The sequence below is a fragment of the Nyctibius grandis genome, chromosome 2 (genome assembly GCF_013368605.1).
Source record: "Nyctibius grandis isolate bNycGra1 chromosome 2, bNycGra1.pri, whole genome shotgun sequence".
In the NCBI taxonomy this organism is placed as follows: domain Eukaryota; kingdom Metazoa; phylum Chordata; class Aves; order Nyctibiiformes; family Nyctibiidae; genus Nyctibius; species Nyctibius grandis.
In genome coordinates, this window is record NC_090659.1 from 12,945,747 (window position 1) to 12,970,222 (window position 24,476).

General features: G+C 36.7%; 1 long non-coding RNA gene across 1 annotated transcript in view; it reads left to right on the plus strand.

Annotated features, from left to right (window-relative positions):
• LOC137677875 (uncharacterized) overlaps nucleotides 1-24,476 on the plus strand; it is a 103,276-nt gene that overhangs the window by 63,296 nt on the left and 15,504 nt on the right. Inside the window, exon 4 of the long non-coding RNA XR_011050332.1 lies at nucleotides 777-841. This is a non-coding gene — a long non-coding RNA (uncharacterized lncRNA). The remainder of the gene's footprint in view (nucleotides 1-776; nucleotides 842-24,476) is intronic.

Consider the following 24,476-nt stretch of genomic DNA (forward strand, 5'->3'; position numbering starts at 1 on the left):
TTGTCTAATAAAAAGATTTAAAAATGTATTATAACTTTACAAAATAGAATCATTTTAACGTGCTTCACTTTTTATACATTACTGATTAGACAGTAACTTCTAAGATTATATGCTAATTTTGCTACCTTATATTTTTGTTGTTCTGCAATGAATTCTGGGAAATTGCTGAATGGAAACCTTTTGTAAATGAAACATATACATCCATTCACCCATTTTGTACCAGAAAGTGTTTCTTAAATTTATGATGATACTGCCCTCCCCAATAGTTTTGTTAGAATAATTACGTATGTCATTAGTACCTAAGTCTGTTGAGAAAACAAGGCTTGCATTAGCTTAAAATAACTTTTTAAATGTCTATATCTGATCATAGTAATCACATCTTTTTCTTTTTTTCCCCCATAAGTTTTTGCAAAGGTTTCTTGATTTAAGCCATTTAGTTAATCCCAGTATTTTTATGAAGTTCTGTACCAAATTACCTCATTGTATGCACTATTTGATAAAAACTGTTTATTTTTGTTAAGTATGCTCCTTCCTTCTGGAAGGAAATAGTTGTAAGGTGAAAAAAGAATAGGAAATACTAAATGAAATAGTCCCTTTGCCAAGGTGTGCGTGAACACAGCATGTCTTCCCATGGCCCTGAGAGGGGCGTCAGCAGCGTGTCGGTTTTATATCTTAAAAGCATAATTACTAAATTCGTGTATGTTTCATGTGGTTCTGAAACACTAAACATAAAACAGATATTTCAAAATCTTTCTTTCACTTTTTTTTTGTTTTAGTAAAAGAAAAAAAATAAAATGAAAAAGGAAACTGAAGAAGTTAATTATACCAGAATTCAGCAAAGGTAATACAGTTAAATATTTTTTTTGTTAAAAAATGAAGTTAATGGCAAGAATATGAAGCAGGTTAGCTTTAAAAGAATTTCTTTCCTTAAGAGAGCCTACAAATATGATTTCACAGATACGTATTAAACTTTTGTTCTGATTACTTTCTGTTGGGAATATTGCAGTTTGTGTAGCCTTTTATACTGTATGTTTCCATGAAACTTTAGAATGAATTGAAAGATCAATACATAATTTGTTTTTTTGTTATGCCTAGTAAATGTATAATATATATATATTCACTAGTATATTTATATTACTAGTATATTTATAGCACTTACATCTATTTGCAAGTATATAACTATAATGCAGTGACCAACTATTTTTGAAATGTGGAATATCTCTTCTATTCACAAAAAAAAAAGAAGAAAATTGGAGAAGCAATTTTATAGCACTTATTACAATCATTCAGTAAATTATATATGCAATCTGCGTACTTATTTCTGATACTAGGATAACTATTCTAGTTTGAGTGCTTGTCTTACATATTCTGTCTCCTCAGTGTCAGCAGAAAACAATTATAAAACTGTGATTCCTTCTAAATGATGAAGTGTTGTATATAAAGTGAAAGCAGGTTTAAAACAGACTGTTCTAGAAAATAAATTAACTTTATTTTAATATGCAAAATGGTACTCTTGAACATGCAAGATTTAATCCACTAAATTAAAAAAGAAAAGAAAGAAAAAGGTCCTTTACTAATGCTCAGCTGTCATTACTGAACTAGAAATACATGTTGCAGTCTACAAGAAAATGAAGCATTACCCTGATTCAATAACCTTGTTATTGGCAAGGCTCATTTTCTTGAAAGGAGTTTTGCCTGACTAACAGTTGCAGAATTAGGCCTTCAGTGGGAACTAGTGGAAGGCAGGCATTAGAATCTTATTCAGATACAGATTTCAGTAACCCGCTAAAATCGTAAGAGACCTTTCTGTAGCACCTGGTTTTAAAACTATACCTGCTTCTTATGCCTGTATTTTACAAATGCATTTGTGGCTATATTGTTACAAGTTATACTGATGTGTCAGATACGATGCTTAAAGATGCAGTAAACTGCATCTGTGTCTCACCTTTCTGAATTACTTGTTATTGCCTCAAAGGATCTGTTTGCAGTCTGTTGCGTAGGTCACCCTACGTTCAGTGCGTGATAATTTGTATCGTGCTGCTTGCTGGTCACAAGAGGAAAGTATTTGTTGTAGGAGTTAACCCTGAAGTTTTGCAAGATTGCGTTTCTACTTGCATTCTTGTTATTAGGGAATAGCGTTGATGGGAGGATTAGTGGATAAAACATACAAATTAAATTCTGTACTTTGATTATTAGGCATTGTTTAATCAACAAGTTATTGCCAAGCAGTACTTAGATGCCCTGTAATATGAAGAAATAGCTAAGCAGTCTTTATAATGTTATACAGGAGCTGCACTCCAGTCTGTCTCATTACTTCTCAGATTTGGTGGAGTGATTTTTATTTTGGGTTATAGTACATGATATGAGCTCAGACACAAAGGACAAACCTGTATTGTTCACTTCTATGTCACGTCCAATTATGGATTCTAGTCTTGCCTGCTCTGTGCATGCTATGGTCAGATGCAAGTTGTTGGGAGTTGAGGGTTCATCGGTAAGGCAAAGTGAGCGCAAAAGGACATTAATTCCTGCTGAAGACAAAACAATGTTGTGCCATCAATCTGTAAAAAAAATGTTTTTTCTTCCTTTTTCAAAACCCAAGCTAGTTACAAGCCTTTGGCTTGCTTGCTGCATCCACCATTTATGCAGTTAAGTTTGAAGCAGCCTTCTTTGCAATAGATGGTAATTTTTTTACTCTTAAATAGTCGTTCTTACATCGCTTCGTATGTTTGTTTGTTTAAAGTCTTCTGCGTCTCCCTTTAAAAGGAAAATGCTAATCAACGATGCCAATTGGCATAAACCCGTAGATCCGATCTTGTGTTGAGACGTACTGCACAAGCTCGCTTCTATGGGTCTGTGTCAGTATGGTGATCTGGCAAAAGTTTATGTAGAGCACACTGCAGTGGTATTTGACAACAAGCCCAAGAGAGTGTACAAAACTATATATTGTTTTTGGAATTCTTCTCTTGTCCATTGCTTTATCTTCAAACTTGATTAAGTGATTTGTTCTTTTATCAGTTGCTTTGGGCACTTTTGGCTTAATACCTTACTAAAATGTACAGAGATGTGAGAGAATTGTAGGGTTTCCAATTAAGGAGAGTGGGATCTACCATTGGCTGGCTTTATTAAATATACCATTACATGGTATTACATTCAAAAAATGCAGAAAAACAAGAAGAGATTTATATTTTATTTTTATTGTAAAATAAGACCAAATGGTCATTTCTTCCCAGAAATGTAGCTGGACCTGCCTCATTCCTATCAAATATGTATGTGTATATATAGACATAAAACACACATGTATATATCTTTATACATATGTAAACAGGATAGAACAGAAATTCTACCTCTGCAGTAGAAAAATCTATCAAAGAATACGCCTTATCATCTGAAAAGTGGGGAATAACTGCAGTTGAAAACCTATCCCCATAGGAAATATATAGGCCTGTGGCTGCTGTCACATTTCAAAGAAAGGCTGAAGAAGTGAAGAAGACTTTATGGTCATCGTTGGAAGCTGTGTGCATCCGGGTTGAGGTAGTAGGTTGTATGGTTTAGAGTTACACCCTGGGAGTTAACTGTACAACCTTCTAGCTTTCCTTGGAGCACACTTGAGCCATCGAGGAAATCATCACCACTTTAATCTGATCAGGGAAACTATGCAAAAAGGTATTGTGTCATGGCTGTACATAATAATCACTCTGAGGTTTTATTGATGTTGAAATAGTCCTGATTACTTGATTATTTCATTTACATCCTGTTATGAACAATGCTAACATGTTGTCTTAATGGACTGTGACTATGTACCGCAGACACTTAAGGAAAGACTGATGATGATTTTAATTCTATTAACAGGAAAGCTTTAAAAGTTTGTTTTGATTTATAAATTCAGAAAAATATCAAGTATTTAATGCTTTATTCTTTCTTCATATAAATAGCTTATCCTATAACACTGATTTTTGTTGCTGTTGTTATATAGGTGCACATTCTTTTTAAAGGGAAGAAGAACAATTTTGTTCTATCTTTATAATACTTTCCAAAAAATAGTGCACGCTGCTGCTTGGATAGCGGTGGGCAGTGTCACAAGTTGATCCTGATCTTCCTTGGATTTATGATATTCTTTCTTTGTCCCTTCACAACTCAGTGTTATGAACACAGATCCAAATGACCTGTAGCCCTGCCTGTGTTTCCAACTTGTCATGATTCATGTGCTGCTCAGCCTAATCCCACTCTGGGGTGTCAGCATCCGTGTCCTTACACAGTGTGTCAGCCTGACCCTGACCCAAAATGACCTTGTCGTTTTTGGCCTCAACTGAAGTTCTGACGCATCTTCTTAACTCAGCAGGAATTGGAGAAGTCACATTCCCTGTGCAAGTGGTTCCCAAAGCACTGGGTGCTGCTGGCAGAGGCAGGTCCCAGTGCCAGGTGCCTCCACCCACAGGGGTCGGGTGCCACGGACAGAATTCGCCCACCTCAGCCCCTGAGACACCTGTACGTCTGGCATGCCATTTTTAAAAAAGTAATACCAGAACACACCAAGGCACAAAAAAGTGTATTTGATCCCAATATGAATAGGGAGATGAAGGTATGCTTGTGGAGGTTTATGCCCCGAGTCGTGCATTCCCATTTCATGCTGCTTTTCACTCTGCCTTATCTTGGAAAAAGAAAAAAGTCCCTTGAGAAGTGTACGTCCCATAAGCAGGATTTTTATCAAAGAGAGCAAAAATAGTGAGTGTTTTTGCTGTTTAGCCATTCCCAGAAACAGCTATGAAACGACAGGGAAAAGGACTATGCCTGTTATATCCACCATGATCTTTTAAGTGAGGCCTGCTTCTGAAAATGACCTTAAAGATGTGTGATGGAAGGCACTGCCAAAGCATGAACATCTGGACCAGACAGTGATGCTCATTCCAAAATAGTTGGGAAAAACTGATACTGTCTATTTCCACATACTTTTCCATTAAAAAAGAAAAGGAGTAGAACTTAATAATTTATAATTAATAATAGTAATAGTGATAATTTTGCCAGAAAATGATTTAAGGTTTGTTGATATAAAGCAAAAGAGCTGAGCCGTGCACCTGTGGTGCTGTGGTCAGGGGACCACCACTGATGTGAGCTGTGGGCATGCCAGTCTCCTGTGGGCTGAGAGTGTGAAATGTGGCTGTCCCATGTAGGGGTGAAGGCTGTGGTCCTAGTGCTCCCAAGTTAACAGCAAATAGGTTTCTCCAGGGTATTTTGAACCCCTGTATTTCTTACTTTACTTTTATTGCAGGTGACCATAACAAAATATTTGAAATTTCCAATGTTTAATTGTTTTAGGTTTTGCATCAGCAAGGAAAGTTAAGAATGTTTATTTTAAGTGGATTTGATGCTTGCTTGTGTTTTAGTTATTGTTTTCCTTTCAGTTCCTCCTATTCAAAAAAAATCACTTGCTTACAGGTCCCTATGTTTGACTCTTTCTACCTCAGCTTAAGGCTTGCCTAACAGCTTTCCTAGATAAGGAATAAAAAGAGAAGATGAAAACAGATTTAGTCTCTCTTTTTTAATAGCACTTTTTTTCAGTTATTAATGTTTGTAATAGGAAAACAGTAAAGAGGATCTACATGACAGTTAGGTGGATGTACAGTGGATTTTAAGCCTGTCTTGAAGTGTGTGGGAAAGAGGAGAGAGGAAGTTGAGTGAATCAGAGCTACTACAAGCTAATGGAAAGCGCTTAAGGGGGCAGTGGCTAAATGGGGGGATAGGGAGCAGACCTCCATCAACTGATGAAGCTTAACAAGGACCACTCACAATCTGAATAAAAACTGTAATATCCTCTGTGGATTCAAAAGGACCCTGGTCACCAGTATGCTTTCTTCCTTCTCTATTTTAAAATGTTTTTTAGTAGTTTAAGTCCACTGGAAAGAAACATTGTAATTGCTGTTTTCTGCCAACAGAGCAACAGGTGTTCAATCCTTCTATATTAATTCTTCAATTAGTTGCAAAATAAGGGGGATTGTTTATACTAAGCTGAATCAAATAGAAATGACTGATGCATAAAATGTGGGAATGTTTCACCTGTCCTTCAAATGCACGATAAATTTGTAATTCTATCAGGCATAGTTGCAAGTTGCTATGCAAATTTTCATTGCAGCATCACCAGCTTTAATGAATACACATTTTCTGTATTTCTTTCTCTGTTCTTTAATTTAGTTTTTTTGCCCTGTAATGTGCAATACATTGTTTTGGTAAGAGTTATCAAGTTACTAGCAAAAATGAATGAGACTGTGAGGTAATTTTGAAGCGGATTAAGGTGGAAAATGAAAAACAAAGGGGGGAAAAAAGATCTATTAAGAACAGCTGGATGGAGTTAGACCTTCTGTGATTTCATTTTAAAGTCATAAAACATATTGTCTGTTTTAGGTGAAGTCTGGCATTTTTTTACCTTTACAGTGCAGTTGGAATATTAGTCAGTCACGTAGACTCAGCATTATATTGCTGCGTTGCTTCTGTAGGAAATAAATGAACTTTGTAACATGGCCACACATGGATGTGTTCCAATCTAGGGCCCAACTAACAGTGTTACTCCTTTAAGTAAGCCATAATGTTATCATCCTTGTGCCTTTACTTTGCTTCTTGCATATAGAAGAAATATCCATTAGGATATTTTGGAACGAATCTTGAGATCCAACTGACCTGCAACTCCCAGTGGTTTCTTTGGGAGACACAGGTCCTCAGTGTTTCACAGGTTTGGTCCTACAGAAAAACTGGCTGCAGAGGCACTGACCCGCCTGACACCCCTTTGCTTGCCATAATTTCCTTGATAAAGATTAATCACGATCCAAGGCCTTAACGCTGGTTCCCAACACAGAAACTTACAGCATGGCGAAAACCCGCTTTAATGCCAGATCCTGTTTGTCTTAAAAGCTAAGTCGCTCCAGAGAGCTGGGGAGAGTTTGAATTTCCTTCTGCAGCCCACAGTGCCTGTGTCCAGAGGCATGTCCAAAGAAAACAGAATTAAAGGGACATTTCTGAGTTAATAACTGTGGGTCAGGTGCACTAAGAGAGCTTGGGTGGAATAAAGACCTTCCCATGGAATAAAGCTACCGTTAATCCAATTTACCAGAGTAGGTAAAGCAAGTTTTTAGTAATTTTGTTCTGTTGAAATAGCACAGAGCAGTCAAAAATATGTGAATGAATATGGATCGATATAGTTGATATGCGTATTTTAAGGTGTTATAAATAATCCTGTAGATTTACATTATGAAAGCTGAAAGTCATTATAAAATATCTTTTTCTCTGTAGCTGATATACTTTCTGTGTTTGTCATTCCACTTCAACAAAAGAAAATGCTGAGTTTCACTTGGTCTCATGCTTCATTTAACCTCCTCTTGTCTTCAAATAAGTTGAAGTTCTTTAGAGATTTTTAGGTAAAGAATGTAGTAAAATATTTAAAAGCAATCCCTGAACAGGTTTTCCTTGCAAATCTGTCCTTTAAAAATGACAAACAGCCCTTAGTAATCTCTAAAACTTGTTTATTGAAACTCTTCAGCAAGAGATCTGTGATAGGTTGCTTAACTGATAAAGCTGGAATAGAAGTGCACTTGAAATTTTTCACATTTTTTGGATGTGATTTCATATGACATTCATTTATCTATTAAGAGCAGCTTCTGGTATTTTTAATAAAAATAAAATTAAGTATGTCTGGTAGGCCCTGTTTAAATGTGAGTATTGCTTTTATAGCTCAGTTAAATACAAGATTGAAAAGCTAATGCTTTTGCATTACATTGTACAGAAAAATTAAATGGTTTCAGCTTTTTCTTTTCTCACACAGTAAAAATATTTACATCAGAGTGATCTTTTTGGTAGAGTTTAATTTTGTACGAGGCTTCTGGATATTTCTGCTGTATTTTATTGTAACTGATATCATTCATATGGAAATTTCAGGCAAATTCTTATTTTGTTTTGTTCCCTCCACCTCTTCTTTCATCCTACTTCTAGAAACAGTAAGAGCAAGCCTCACATTGATGAAATGTTTTCAAGAATACTTGCAAAATCTGAATAAAAAATCAAAGATCATGCCTCTCTTTCTAGCATGACATTCTCGTTTGTTCAGAAATACCTGTCTCCTTATCCCTTCTTTTACGAATATGATCGACATGTTACTTGATCTTAAGAAAAACAGGCGTGGATCCCATTGCTCTCTACTGCCTTTATTGCACCTCCTTTTGAATGGAAAGACCTCACCCCTAAACCACTGCACTTTGAGGCTCTCTGACTAATGTAGTTGTCTGGCTTGAGTAAGACTGGTGCTGATCTGCTCCAACCATTGCACCAAGAGCCTTGGCAAAAGAATACAGATACAGAATAGCAGGCTAAATATTTTTCTAAGAGTCAGAACAGCTTTGTGTATTGCCTACTTTGCTTTTGTCATTGGGTGCAAAGCAGGAGGGTATATTTTATATTTTCTTGTATGTAGTTAACATACATATATTATGCATATATTGCCTTTATCTAAATATTATGAATCTCCTCTGCTAAAGCTTTGTCTCCATGGTTGAGAGTGATTTATATAGGCTAATCTGTGGTTTATCTGGGAAATGCAGATCCCTTAATTTTTCTTGTTCTGTCTCCATATACTTTTGGTTTACACACATTCCTCCACTGGTCCTTTCTTGATTCTTCGTTTCCTGACATCACGATAGTCACGGCAAAGAATGTAGAGCATTGCAGATATACTGGCAACAGGGATGGGCAGGGAATACCCTGATGGCTTGAGAGAAGAGTGAGATCACTGTGATGTTTATAAGGTTAGCAGAAAGCAAAACTTACTCAAACCAAATCCTCCATGAGGGCTCTCTGTTATGACTCTCTAACTTAGGAAGGAGAATAAGCTGTTTGGTACTACCACCTTTGTAGATTTGGCTTGAGACCGTGGGATTGATTGTGCGCAAGCTCTGTGTGACTGTAATTTTTTTCAAGCAAAGTCGCTGGACACTAAAAGAACTATAAGGCTCACTTTTCCCTAACATGTACCCAGCCTTGTGGTGACTGCAGTATCAAAATAGATTTGCATGTCTGAGAAAAGATGACTGTCAGTCTTGGAAATGTTTTTTATGTATGTATATGGTTGGGTTTCTTTGCATGGTACTACACTGATATGAAAAAAAAGAATACAACCCCAAAATTCTTCATCTCATTCATTGTAATTAGTTTGCTGAGACAAATTTGGTAACTTCCCATGTTAGGAAGAAATCATCAGATGGGAACTTTCCCACCATAACTTCACCATCCATTGAAAGAACTTCCCCTTTAGATTAAGAGTAGCATTTGGAGTGTGCTAAATCCCTGTGAATAGTTGGTTTCCTGGAAAGTTGCCAAAAAAAGATGTTCAGTCTGGGTCTGGAAGAAGATTCCATGGCAGCCTGTGACCAGGAGAGCTGGAGACATGGCTTAAATGTGCCTCTAATATTCTAGTCCTGGGGTGAGAATCCTTGACTGTTATTCTATATCATAGCTTGTCCCACAAATCTTGCACTTTTTGAGGGTATTTCCATCTCTAGCCTCTCTGCCTCTTCAAAAAACCCAAATACACTTAGTTTACACAGCTGAAGGGGATTTACTCCGTAAGTTCTTTGAACCCTCAGATTTGCCTGTATCACTTGAGTGTTTTATGGGGAGGTGGATTTTTGGGGTGTAGAATTTTTATTAAAATATGATTTATACTATGTTGAACTAAATTGTAACCGAGCTGCTGAAAAGGGCTTCTTCTCACAGCAGAGTGCAGGCTTGTACAGAACGTTACCCAAGGCAGTTTTGGCCATGTTGTGCCAAGGTCACAAATCCTAGTGGCAAAGCTGGTTGTTTCAGCTGTACCTCCAGACCCCTGTGTTTGAGGGCTGCTGCCAAAGCTGGTGTCACTGTGCAAGGACATCTTCCAGAGCTGGGGTGTGGGGAGCAGTGGACCAATGTAGCTATTCAGCTCTATGCTAAGTAATGTGCTTTGCTCCTTTGTCCAAAAGAGAACAACTTTTGATCTATAGTTAGGCTAGATTTATCCAGCGGTATGTGTCTTACCATAATCACTTCTAATTTCTTCAGCCCTTCTGCCCAAATATTTATCTCCAGGTTGTGTATTGTAAAGAACTAAGCTCAGACCACCTAATTCACGTGTTGCCCTTGTGTCTCATCGCTGGCTGTATGGGAAGGCAGTGTCTGAAAACTCTCAGTAGTAGTCAGCCCATAGTGATTACAGCCCACACAAACTTGGAGATGAGACCGCATGCTTGAGTTCATCTGAAGTACCACAGCTGGCAGTCTGGCTACAGCCGCAGGGAGGTTTTTGCTAAAAATTTTTAGCAAAATTTTTGTCTTTAGATGGCATTTACTCAGGATGTGACTTGTGAAGTATGTGATTCTGTTGTGATAAAGGTGTTTTTGAGAGTCATTATTATAAAATAGTGTGAAGTATATTGTTCATCTGAAGCATTTAACTTCTGATATAAGAAGAGTTTAGAGGTATCTTTATTATTATTTCGGTTGTGAAGTATAACTGTACTAAAATGGCCAAAATGTAAATTTTAGTGACAAGTGTAAAAACCTAACTCATACTTACTGTAACGTTTTGAAGCAATCCCACCTTTTCCCCAAAATGTCTTATGCATTTAGGAGCCTGCATCCTGTGGATTTACAACATGTGGGCAAGTTTTAAAAGAGAAACCCCAGGTGTGTAGGCATTTTTACAGCTTTTTGACCATAAGCTTCACAATGAGTGACCCAATTGCAGGATATATAAACTGGTCAGTGCTGTGTCTGCATCATGCTTCTGAATATGAGGTGCTTGCCTAAACATGGAGTTCAAATATATTCTTAGCCACTTTTATGAGAAAATAGTGCCCTAATTTCTCATATTGCTGTTGTAAAGCAAAACACTATAAACAGAGAGACGTGTCCAACTTTGAAAAATTTGAGTGTTTCATAAAATTTAGTAAAATTAAAATTCAGTTCAGAGCTTCATGCTGTGTCCAGATTGAGGACAAGAACTTAAGCAGGAAGCAATTTGCGCACCTGATATTGATGCTGCTGCCAGCCATGCAGGTGCTCAAAGGGGGCACACAACTCCTTCCCTCCTCCTGCCCTGCACTGTGGGAGGAGCAGTCTGCAGTGGGAGACTGTGTTGCTCCCAGCCTCCTGCTGTCAAGGCAAGTGCTGGCAAGGAGTGCTGCCCCGGCACTCGTGCCTCTGCCCTTAGGACCGGCAGGCACTGTTGTACCAGGGGCAACCAGGAGCCCTTCTGCGCTGTTGGGGCAGGGGTGGCACGGGGCTGATGCTGCCCCACTGCCCCACCAAGGACAGGTACAGGCAGTGATGTGCCCGAAAGAAAGGAATTGAGTGTAGCTATAAGCCAGGTTGGGTTTTTTGGGCTAAAAAAGTCCAAGTATTGGTCTATGGAAGTAAACATGCAGTCTGCCTAATGAATGCATGATTTATTAGCTGTGTGAGCTGCTGGAAATACCAAAGCGGATAAGGGCTGTGATTCAAGGCCGTGGAGCTGGGCTTGCAAAGCTCCCTAAGACGGGAGCCAAGGACGTGGGAATCCTCATCAAGGGGTCACCCTGTTAGTCTGGAGCAAATGTCGGGCTGCATGCATCTTCGGGCAGGTGGAGGTTTGTGTTAAGGACACCTTCTCATACATGAGGAGTGGCTGTTCTTTGTTATTGTATAATTTGATTTGACTCTAATTTAATGACAGTTCTTAGTAGGAAACATGATTTGCAAGGCTGATTTCCAGTTTTATTGATTGGGCCTTTAATTAATTTGAACTTGCACTCAGAAGCTTCATCGGAGATTTAATGTAAGTCTGCAAAACCAGGTTGGTAAGGAAATTTTTGAATGAACTTGAACTCAAATGCTTCAACAAGTCAGTGAGGTTTGGTGTGAAAATATTTTAAGAAGGGAAATTCTTAGTTAAACTTTAATTTTTAAATAATGGAGCAGCAATACTTTTCCTTTCTTGGGATTTTTTTTTCAAACTCTCACACTCGATATCTATTCAATTAAACTGGAGTTTTGTTGAATGGGCTTTTAAAGGAATCTCAGAGATTATCACTGCAAAATTTTCATTGAAAATAAGTAACTTCTAACTTCTTAAAATCTATTTTATTCATTAGTAAGAGGAATATACTAAATGCAGAATGTATATTGCAGAACTAGCTGCCACAGTCTCCTAGTTATTTTCAAACTGCATGTTTTATTCAAAGCAGAGATTGCAAGGCATGAAAAGCAGATTATCCGGTTTTGAAATCAGTTATTTTTAGAGACAAGATTTTTTTTTAATATTTACCAGTATATGTTCATAAATTTTAGAAATGAATGGTCCGTACAGGGAGGAGCTAGCAAGGGATTAAATAATGGTAATTTCTCATTACCTTTTCCAAAACCAAACCTTTGCACCTGAACTAATCAATGAGGAAAGCAGCAAGAGGCACAGAGTGCATCTGTGTAGGAGGAAGGAAGGAATAGGGAGGATGAATTATTATGTGATAAGAAGCGTAAGAGCACGTAAGAGGAGGAAGGAAATTGAAGAGGTGTGCTGAATAAGAGAGAGGATACAAGGAAGGGGACTGTAGTGGCTGTGCATTTGTCCTTGGGGAAGGGACTCTAGGCCTGTAGGCAGAGGAGTTCAGGAAGGCAGAAGAAACAAAGGGAACTTGAAAGATCTGGGGAAAGGGCATAAGGATGTTGTAGCTTCACATTGTTTTGTTCATCCACCTTGTTATATTTTGTTAACTCTAGCATAATAACTTTTGTGCATTGGACCATAGAAATTAAATTTATTGAAAAGGAAGGAAGGAAAGAAGGAAGGAAGGTAGGTTGGTTTACAGGCAAAATTTCATATTTGTAAATAAACAGACGGCCTCATGAAAACAAGTTTTTGTATTGCCTGTTCAATTTCTTTTTTTTTTTTATAAGCAGAAAATCCATTAAAAGACTAAATTAGAAGGGTGGTAAGTCTGAAGAGTAGTAATTGAGGGTAGCATACATTCCAGACATATTGAAACCATCTCAAAATTATCCCACAGTCTTAAGCATTAGGAACCTACAAAATTCAAAGCTAAAGATAAACTGAAAATCCAACGCAAATAACCATAACTCTGCCTAATACTGGCACAGCTAGGCAATGTATCTAACGATGCTTGTTCGTTCAGTCTAGTCTAAGACAACAAACATTAAATTATTATATTACAGCCATATTATTACTGCACAGAGTCATCATAAGGGAGAATTTAGCTCATGCGGGTACCCTTCCTTTGCTTCTGCTCAGTTTATTTGCATAAATGAGAAATATAAAACACTCAAAAGCCTGAATCAAAAAGAATGAGATAACCCCAGCTTTTATATGAACTGTAATTAATCTGCAGCTTGTTACCACAAAACTTAATTTAGGGAAATTCCTAGTTAGAATCAAGAATGTTAAACATTTGCATGAATAAGAACAGTATGTGCAGTGGCGCTAAAAGTAGCAATATTTCTGATTCAAACCATGCACTGAAGAGTTGTTGAGGTTATAGAACTTCTTCCTTTTTAAAATTAAGTGCTTTATGAGAGAATGAAGTTATTGACTGCTGATCACTTCCAGACACAGAACAGTGGTCTACTGGTCCCTTCCAGCGTGTAATGGCATTTCCACATGATACACATTAATGGATATCTCATTAATTCCCTAAATATCACTAAACTGGTTAAGTCATTATAAGTTTCCATCTCCTTAAAGAAAATTTAGCTGCTTCAGTTTTTTCAGCTCTATGAAAACATCTGCATAATATGGAATGTGTTAAACCAGCAGCATCTACGTTGTGAGATACCAAGATCTTAACTTTAGCTATTTTTGTTATTGAGCTCAACTCCAAATGGAGTTTGAAGATTTATACCCAGATTCTTGTTTTGAGGAGAATTTGTGCATCTTTGTTCTATATATGAACACTACTTTTTCTATGTCATAAAACCCAGAAAATGTGTATATTTATGGTATGAGTTATCAAATAGTGTTATTATGTATCGCTGCATGCATTGTAAAAATTAGGTTTGTCTTATAATGTTATTTACATATTAAGTTAAATGGCTAAATAGCAAAACAGACTTGTTATGGTTATGAAACAGTGTTTTACTTTTTGCCTCAATCTTTATGTAAGGTATCTTCAAAGCTTTTGTTTTACACAAAGGGTAGCATTAACATAAAATGAAGTGATTCATATTCATAGGCAGTTTTAAGAGGGAAAATAAAAATATTTTAAAATAGTATTGTCTTTTAAGAGACAATCCTAATTTACCAGATACTAATTTCTGATCAGAGAGAATTACAGATATTTTAAAATATTTATAAAGTTGTGTAGGAAGATTCTACTGATTTTAGTAGATTCTAGTCTTACCACTATTAGTTGTTTCTCTTCTTCCCATTTAATGGAAATGTACTTGTAGCAGTCAGCCCCCAATTTACAGTTGCTTTCTGTCAATGCTTTTTATATACTACATTTCTTAAATGTAACTTCCCAAATGTGGTGTTACATTTTTAAGGCCTGATAGTACATTTCTCACTGAGTGAAGACTTATTTCAGGACTGGTATTAATGAAAACAGAATCTATGCATAAAGAAAATGAAGTATTCACTAATGTAAGTCTATACTTCAATTAATATATGTGAAACTAGGAAAAACTGAGAAAGTAAAATTCTCTAAAATGTATTAGGCACATTATTTTTATTAATGTAATTTTTTACTCATAGCTGCACAGTCAATACAAGCAAGTTCAACCTTACATTTCAAATATGAGTAGATCCAAATACCATAAAAATACAAAACCTGCCTATAAGAAGAAACAAATAAAATCCTGAACAAAGTTAAAATATTAAAATAAAATTCTGGCCCCGTCATCATTTGTCAGTAGTGTCCATAGCATGATTCTTGAAATACTGCACATGTAACTATCTTTGTTAGATGCAATAGCATTTGAAAATGCTTGCTTTTCTAAGAACTGCTGTATGGCCTCAGAGCTGCAGAGCTGCAGAGCTGCTTCACTTTAAACTTTAACCTGTGGATTGAAGTAAATGTGTGTAAATGTACTTGACAAATGCTTAGGAACATTCCTTAATAAGTTCATGCACATTCAATTCTAATTTTGTGGAATGTAAGGGAGGCAGAACATCATTATCTAATATCTGCTTTTTTTTCCTCAACCTTTTTCTCCATATATGTGGCTTTCATTTGTTTTGAAGATCTGTTAAAAAAATCTAAAAAAAAAAAAAAAAATAATTTTGGTAAGAGAGGTAACTTTAGAGGGTTTTTTTTTTTGCATATTGGTTACAAGGACGCAAATTAATGTATTTTATGTTATATTATATTTTGGAATATTAATGTTTCTTATTAATTTAAAGTTAGTTAACAAAAAAAAGCAATTTCTTTGTTCCAGGGTGAAATTTTCATAAATGTAGTTTCACCAGTTTATTACTTTGTTAGTATAAAAGTTTCTTCTTCTATACTCAAAGAAGAGCAAGGCAAATGATAAATGATTTAGGGAACGTGGTGAATTTTGGTCCCTTCTTAATCTTGAAGAGCTTTTCTATAAACTTGGAGCTAGGAGTTCACCCAGCTACCAAGAAATAGCCATGTGTAGCCAGACGATAGTTCTGGGCTACAGAGAAATAGTTATGTGAAGACTAAATAAAGACCGTTATAGAGGAGACATGAAAGTATATAAAGTGTACAAATGAAGTCTTAACAAAGTCAAGTTCTTTCAGGGATGAAATTTAAAAACAAAAATTGTAAAATGAAAAAGGTATTTGAAAAACCCAGTCTGCCAAGAGAACTGGGCCTTGTTGCTAGCAGTAGGAATGGTCAAGGCCAAAGAAGAAATTAATCATTAATAACCATCTGTTAGACAAAGAAAATTATCCTACAGTACTTGACTTGATAATCCTAAAAGTCCTTGTACTTATATGTCTTAGCATCTTTTGAATAACATAATCCAATAAATGTAAATATTAGTATTCATTTGAAACTGCACAAAAACAGTGCAAAGTTAATCAACGAAAGATCAGGAAGGAAAAGTGAATAATTCTAAAATGAAAAGCATAATGTAAATCTTTTTTTATAATTTTTCACCAAATAATATTTGCATACTAGTTGTCTGAACTGTTGCCTTTCTGCTAACCTTATAATTTGTTGGATAAAATCTATTATCTAAAGATAAGTCATCTTTATATACAGCAGTTCAATGACATCCACTTCAAGATATTACTACCATCAGTATATAGAAGAAAAGTAAAACTATTCACTACCAGGACTACAATTCACAGCATTGTGAAAAATTCACTGGACTTTTCAGTAGAAAAAGTGAGATGTACCTTTAAGCGAGATACATCTGTGTATAAGGCTTTACAAATACATTCATCAAGTATTAGGGAATAGTTAGAAAAACATGGAAATACACAGACTTTCAGAAGTCTATCAACTTCCCTGATAACATCACTGACATCTTTAAAAGGGCATTTGTACTCAGGAAAGCATTCAGATTTGTTACTCTGAAAGCAAATGTCCTTGTGTCTTTCTCCTTTTATATACCTCTATTTAATACTTTTTCACAGACAGCTTCTAACAAATAGGATGTACCTAGGAGTCTGACATCCTTTTGTGACATGACATCCGTGGTGGAAAGCAGAAGCTCTGGACAATTAAATGGTTTGTCTGAGCTCATGCTAGATGTCATCATCATCATCAGGATCAAGAGACAAGCATTCTAATTTACCAAGACCATGGCTAGTCCAAAATATATATTTATGAAAGTTCTTTCTGGGCAGTGCATTAAAGGTCTAGCCTCTGTGCTCTAAAATAGAAAGCACCATCTCACAGTTTGAAGGCCATGTATCACATTGGAATGTGTTTTCTTTACCAGTGTGATGTTTTCACAATGTATTTTGTAATGTAGTGGTTATGCAGCTTGCCCCACAGTTCTTCTTGAAATTAATGCATATCTTATATTTAATGATAACATGCATTTAATAGTACTATTTCATTGTCGTAAATATTAAAAGCTACATAATGTATGCATATATAAAGACTGCATTAATGAAGGTGTTTTAAATAAACAACACTGACTGAAATTCAAGTGCTGAGGCTCAGTGGATCCTAAAAGTAAAACTGACTGGACAAATTAAAATTGCCTTTGTTGATGTTCACTGTCTAAGAGGACAGGAATATGGCATATGAACAAGGAGGGTGAACAGTGATGGAAAAGTTCGAACGTTCTTCTTTAAATAATGTGCAGCATTGACTTTCTATTAAGGAAGGTGAAGAAGTGCACTTGCCAACAGCATGTAATGTCGGTTCTTTATCCTCACCTGTGCCCTGGCCCCCTTTCTACGGCAAGGTCCACCAGAGCTGCAAGAAATGGCCCTAAAAGCTCAGAGTCCCTCTGGAGGAGAGCTCTCTTGCCGTGGGAAGCAAGGAAATGGCCATTAGGCTGTTTTCCAGGAAAGCCCTGGGGAGGGTGGGCACTCTGAGCATGCCAGGACACAGCTGGAGGAACCCCAGCTTGCCGTACCAGGGAAGTGCCAGGCACTACTGGAGCTCATGGGCAGCTGAGGTCTCCCTGCTAAGACCTAGGCAGGCTCAAAGAGACAACTAAATTATGTGAAGAGATGCAGAGCAGCCCAGGATAAAGAGGACTCAAAATTGGCTTAAATCCATTTTACTCCCACTTGCCACAAGCTGTGAATTGTATGTTCTTTGCCTTAGAAATGACAAATTGAAAGTGTTTATGTGAGCAGTGTTCTCTTAACTCTTTAAAGTATGTGGCAAAAAGCTAGGTAATCTCAAATTGCAATATACAGATATGAATTTCAAGAATCCCACAACGGTGGGAGTAAAGTTTGAAACGTGTGGGAGAGGGTTCAGCCATGAAATTTATAGGTTGAGAATATAAAAAGTAAAAGTTCAGCGGAGTTAAAATCAAAAAGTGTCTATGTCTGTGGATTTTGATTCTTCCTGGAGTTGCTCAGTTGCTTTGCATGTTGTATGTCAATACGAATGTAATTAAAAGGTCTCGATCTCTGTAGTCTGAGAGAGGGACAGTACCACTCAGTTCTTGCATTAAGCAAATATCACACTATTGGAATAGTGTGATAAAGTATGTGAGCATTTCTTATTTAGATGTGGCCATGTTTTAGCTGCTGTACTGACAAATTGAATAGTAGCGGTTCTTCAATACTGAAGAATTTAACAGTACTGTCACAAGTTTTTGGAAAACCGTTTCAGATTATTCCAGTGAAGTATGTTTCTGGGCAAGAGAAAGACATATAAAGAGACTGAGAATTAGAGGAGGCTCTATTTAAACTAAGATGGTAAAATACTAACACAAATACAGTAGTTACCAGGTCTTTTTCTGCAAAAGAAATTCATTCCTCACTATTCTATTAGCTTGCTTTCTTTTTTTTTTTCTTTTCTTTTTTTTTTTTTTTAACCAAGCTATTAAAAAGGAATAAAAAAAGAAAATCAGCCAACATAATTCTTTGGACTTCAAAAAGCTTTCTCTACAGGAACAGCTGTTAAGGAAGCTAAGTAGTCACTGGAGGAGAGGGAAATCCTCGTCATAGGGTAAAAATGGCTAGATGACAAAGTCTAAAGTATAAATATATACTCATCCTCCTCTATGGCTGAAAGATTACGGTGGGCTGCTCCATTACTTCATACTAGGATAGCTGTTATTTAATAAATGTATTCATGAATTGCAAAGAAAGTTAGGCAGTGAGATGGCAACATCTGCAAATGGCACAATTAGCTGGGTTACTCAAGTCCAAAACACATTGCATGGGGAACTTCAAAAGGGAACCTCAGAATGACAGCAGTGGATGATACAATGTCAGATGAAATTCAGCAGTGATGTATGAAAGCTAGCAGGCATTGAAAGAAGTAATTTGAACTACCTATGACCTTTGTTGCATTCTAAATTAATTTAAAAATACTAGGGAAAGAGATCAAGTCATTGTGGACAACTCAATAAAACCTATGATCTCTATTAAGGTTTCAGCAGCCTTTCCCCTCCCCTTAAAAATCCTCCAAATAAAACAAACAAACCCCTCCCACAAACCAAGAAGCAACAGCAACAAGATCCTATCTGTGTGATACTAATCTACATACAGTACAGATGATAGCATATAATGCAGCACCATCTTTTATCCTGACTGCTGTAGCAGAGAAGAAATAAAAAAAGGAGAGAAAACAATGTATTTCCAATAGATTGGATATTTATATGTTGTCCAATATAAATATGTTGTGCCTCTTTCCAAAGTACAACAGTAAGTAAAGAGTCAGCAAAAGTGAGGAAATGCAAATTTTACATCTGTAAAAAGAGTATACTTTCTTCATTAAGTAAGTACGGAAATGGTAGTCACTGCAAGAAGGATCCAGACTTGTAGGTGCTTTCATTTGGAAGAGAAATTTAGATGTGTAAAGCCAAACTGAAATCTAACTGCTTGTAGGATCAATCATTACAGTGTGCTGAGTATCCCACACAGATTCTTCTTCTGGTCTGGAAATCCAGAGCAGGGAGGTATCACTGAAGATCTTAGTTGAGTCCTTCTGCTGTTCCCTCTATGGGGCAAGATTGTCTGCACCACTGTTGAAACAGCTGAGGCATTTCTGTGGGTAGTTCTTGTTCCTTGCTTATGTTTTAGTTATTAGCACAGCTAAGGTTTACAGAGTTACACTTGTAGTTAGCCCAAGTGTTGCTCTTCTGCATCTGCTAGGCACATGCTACATGTGTCTCCCTACGTTTTAAAGGTAAGGATAATAATAGTAAATCATATATGGTACAAAAAAATGAACTACACGGTTGTTCAAGAAATGTGCCAGTCTTACCATGAACAGTCACACAGTTACAGCAGTGATCTTTACATGGTATACTTGCAAGTGGAATACATGAGAGGAGAATAAGGAAAATGTAAAATGAGCGTCTTTTTTTTAGCGTTATATAAGAAACTGATTAAAACAGATTTCAAGGAGAAAAGTGTGGTTGCTCAAACAACTGTACTTTTCCAGATGTGTGAAGAAGAGTGGATTTGTGGAAATCCATAAAAAGGTGGCCGTGATTCAGTCCCTTGATGAAAATTCTGGTGCATAGGTTTTGTAGGGCAGGGAGGTAAGAGACCTGACATCCTCTTTTATTAAATTAGTTTGAACTTGGTAGAGGTGGAACATGCTCACGTATATCTGTTTTTCAGCATAAAGAAAGGTCTAGATTTTGCCTAAGGTTACATTGCTGCCTCATCTTTTGCCAGGCTGTTCCCTGTCACAATTACAGTAAAGAATCTGAGAAAACCCCCAAACCAAAGAAATTAGTTGAAACCTTTTAGCAGTTACCCTTAACTCCAAGGCAAGTCCATGCACCATTCCACTTTTTGCCTTCTTTGCTTCTTTCTGGAAGTTGTGTCTTGACCTAGGTCCTTTCATAAACTTGCAAACTGCCTCTAAATTCCTCTGAATTCCCTGTTTTCAAGATGAAAAGTTTGTCATCCCTCTTCTGGCATGAAATAGTCCTTTTACAATATTTTCATATCCTCATAAAACCTCTGTTCCCTGGATGGGGAGGTTGCAGAATTCTCACTGTGGTGTTGCTGTTGCTATATCCTTTCAATCCCTATCAAGGCAGGTGAAACTCTATTTTCCCTTGAACTTCTGCCATGCTCTGAGGTCCCTCCTCTCTATTGGTTCTTACTACTAATGTCATTCAAAGACTCCCTTATTTTCATATGAAAGTGCATAAGAACTAGGGGTAAAAATGATCCATTATGCTTGCTGAGCCCATGAAGGATTAGTCCATACTCGTGTTTGGTGTAAGCTAGTTTTGTAGAAGTTAGCCATTATCTTGAAATAATGTTTCATTGTGAGAAAGAATTCCTCATTACACAAATAGAAATTCTTATTCTGATTTCCATCTCATTTCCCCTACATAGGACTCTGCATGGAAAAAACTGTGCTTTTGCCATGGAGATAATACCCAACAAATACTTGTAGGCTGTTGTTGTACAAGTACTTAAAATATTTACCTCTCTTGACAGTTCTCCTCTAGTCTATGTTGGCAACTGCCTAATCACTCCTCTGGTATTTCTCTGAAATCGTTCCAGATAATCAGTGTTCCTGATAACGGGATAGCCAAAGTGGGGTGAGCTAGTGAAAGTTCATTTAACTGGTGCATCTCATTTTAGGCTAAGTTTGGCTACACCTCAGTAGCCATGGCAAACAAGAAAATATTCTCTTACAGTTTGTTTGTCTGTAGGTTATCTCAATGAACGAAATTTATATAGAAAAAGTGTATAGTACAATTTTTCTGCCCCGAGTCTTTCTCAGTATGCTATGCAGTGCTTTACTATTATATCAAAATGGAAGTGCAAATATTGTTTGCAATCAATGAACTCTCCTTCAGCATTGCCTTTTCTGTGTATTTTCTGGATCCAGTCCATGTGTTGCAGGTTATTCCCTGCAAAATGTGAAATTAATTTAATTTTTATCCCCTTACTTGTTTAGTATGATAATTAGCCAGTTTACTGATCTCGTCCCTTTTTTCAGAAAAATAAATTTCTCAAGATATTGTTGAACAGATATTTAATAAAAGTTAAAATATTCTTTATCTGTGGTTAGATATGTTCAAATCATGTTTGTATACCCAAACATGAAGTAGAATTGTGACATTCAGGATCCTGTCAATTAATTTAGTTTGTATTAATTCCTGATCAATGTTCTCTGTTTGCCCTGTAAATTGCTCACCAAGCTGCCACTGATACCTATCACTTGGCTTTTCCCACTGATCTCCTTTCAGAGCTGCTAAGTGCATGGTGGTCATTTATACTGTGATTGGATAAAATTAACTTCAATGCAGACTGCTATGTACATACGTAAATTCAGAAAACGGGTTTTGTATGGCTATGAAAGACTGTTCAAAAAGTTGAATTTCATATGTGGTTTGCATATTCTCACTTAAAAAATTGCTAGTTACAGTCACTTAAAATGTTACCAATTTCACTCTACTTGATTAATCTTCTGTAAAATAATGGATGATGTTTTTATTTCTAAAAATTCTGTCTTCAGATTAGACAATGAGTCAATTAATTTTTGCCTGTTAAGAGCAGAATACAACCTGGAGAAACTTAGAGTGAGGGTATTCCAGGACACGGAATCATGAGCACTAATAATCATACCAAGACTCTAGATGAATGAATGTGGAGCACCCCTTGATACTTTATGGTCTTTCCTTACTTTTATTTTTTCTTTTTTTTTCCTCCAAAGGGATGTTAGTTTTAAAGGAATACAAAATATTGCATTTTTCTTTTTCCAAAAATGGTAGAAAAAATGGTAAGAAATGAGATTAATGCTGAACAGAATATTTTTAGCACTCATTTACCCCGTTCATAATCTGGGAATACATGAGTATGAATATTCAGACAGTTTGAGAAATATTTTTCCCTGGGAATAAGGGGAAACTACGTGTTGATGTAATGTAACTTGCTGCACATTTATTGAGGGGTGAATGCCTGGTATTTAAAATTGAAAGCTGCTGCTATGAGGTCCCTAGCTAAAGTAGTGATAGGAGTGCAGAATTTTAAACAATTGAAATCTGTAAGAATTGACAGAGAGGTAGAAGTTATAAACCTGTCCTCATGTATTGTTTGACTTACGCTTTCTGATACTCCTCACTGAATAATGAAGGTGCTTGTTGACTCATTCGCTGAATTTTAAGAAGGAAGCAAGTGTAATGGCACTGTTTGGCAGTCTCAAAAAATACTATACTTCAGCATGCTCTTGAAACATTCTAATATCCTCAAGGCTTAATAGTGCCACTTTCCTATGGAAAAGGATCATGTGACACTTCTGCAGGTGGATTTAGCAAAGCAGTCTGCCACTTCTTCGTTGGATTGAACCACTTCATAAATCTGGGCGCTTAGACATTTGGCTAGATCAGAGTTTGTTTGCAACTCAGGAAGGTCTAACTAAAATCCACAGAAAACTTTGGTAATTCGTTTTTCAAATAGCCATGCTTATGGTGTCTGTACCCTGTACAGAGATATAATGTTGTTGTCTAATAAAGGAAAAACTGTAAGAATCTCTCAGTTGCTGGCTTATGGCTTTACGAAGAACTTTGAAGCTCCAGTAGCGTAATATAGTAGTGTATTTGCTTAGTTTCCTGTGTATTTTATTAGTGGAATAATTCTCCCTTTAAAATAGTCAGTTATGTATTTTATGACATGTAGGGCATAATAGCTTTTAACTATGTTTTATCAGACTCATCTAGAGAAAGTATCATCGAACTGTCTTTCTAAATGTCCCAGATGTAGTTGAAATACCCAATTTCATCGTTAGGAGTTGTATTATAACTTTTCCCTCTTTACAAAGCTCCTAGGATGGATCCCAAAGGATCCCAGGATGGAGAGAGAAAACAAAAGTAATTATTAAAAAACACGTTACTATTGGCTAGCTGTTATTGTTGTTGGGTTTTGTTGACTTTGTTTCTTTGTCTTCTGGTGTACCTGCTCTCAGCAAACTTCAGGGCCTGACTGTACAAGTAGTTCACACATTGGTAACAAGAGATTACTTGCACCAGAGAACTTATGTTCAAAGGCAGTGCGGCTACCACTGTTCATGTGGAACATAGCATGGGATTTGACCTTTATGAAACAATTGCAAAGAGGCTTTGAAACCACAGTAATAATATCCATGGAAAACAGAGAGGAGCTGGGAAACAGGGAAGTTTTAGTGAGTAAGAAGAACAGCATGTTATACCATTACCTGTCCTATGTACCCTCTGTCCTCCTTCAATTCCCAAAAATAAGTTACTACAATTCTGTGCTGTTTCATTTTTCCCACCTGGCAACTCTCTTAGTAATATCCAAAGCAGTTCTCTTTCCTTATAGCCACCTCATAGTCTTTTGTTAGAGGGATCGTCTGTGCTTATCTAATTCAAAGGAAGACCTTTGGCATCCATTTATATGCAATGTTGAAGACAGGATGTTGAGCAAGGAGACCCTTGGATCTAACCCATTATGGCCATTTTTATGCTACATAACAAACTAAAATTTACATTCCTCCTATTGCTGGTTATCCTACAGGCATCTCTTCTACTGGCATGGAAGCATTTTTTTTAAAGTGTAGTGCAGCTTTCACTTCTTCATGGAGAAAACAGGTGTATTAAGAAGGATCCACTCAATTCCCTTGTGTTAGCATCCTAAGCTGCATTTTTAAAGCCTGGGAAGGCAAGGCCAAGGCTTATACAGCAGGATTTCACACAGGAAACTCTGCCTTTCAAGTTGCCATTGCAACCTAATAATCAAAGATGAATAGATGCCTTTATCCTCTGATACCTGCATCTCCTCAGGTCCATGCTCAAGGCCATATCCTCTTGAGGATGTGCAAATGAAGTGCTTTAAGCTAACGTTTTATGTCACATTTACTTTATTGAAA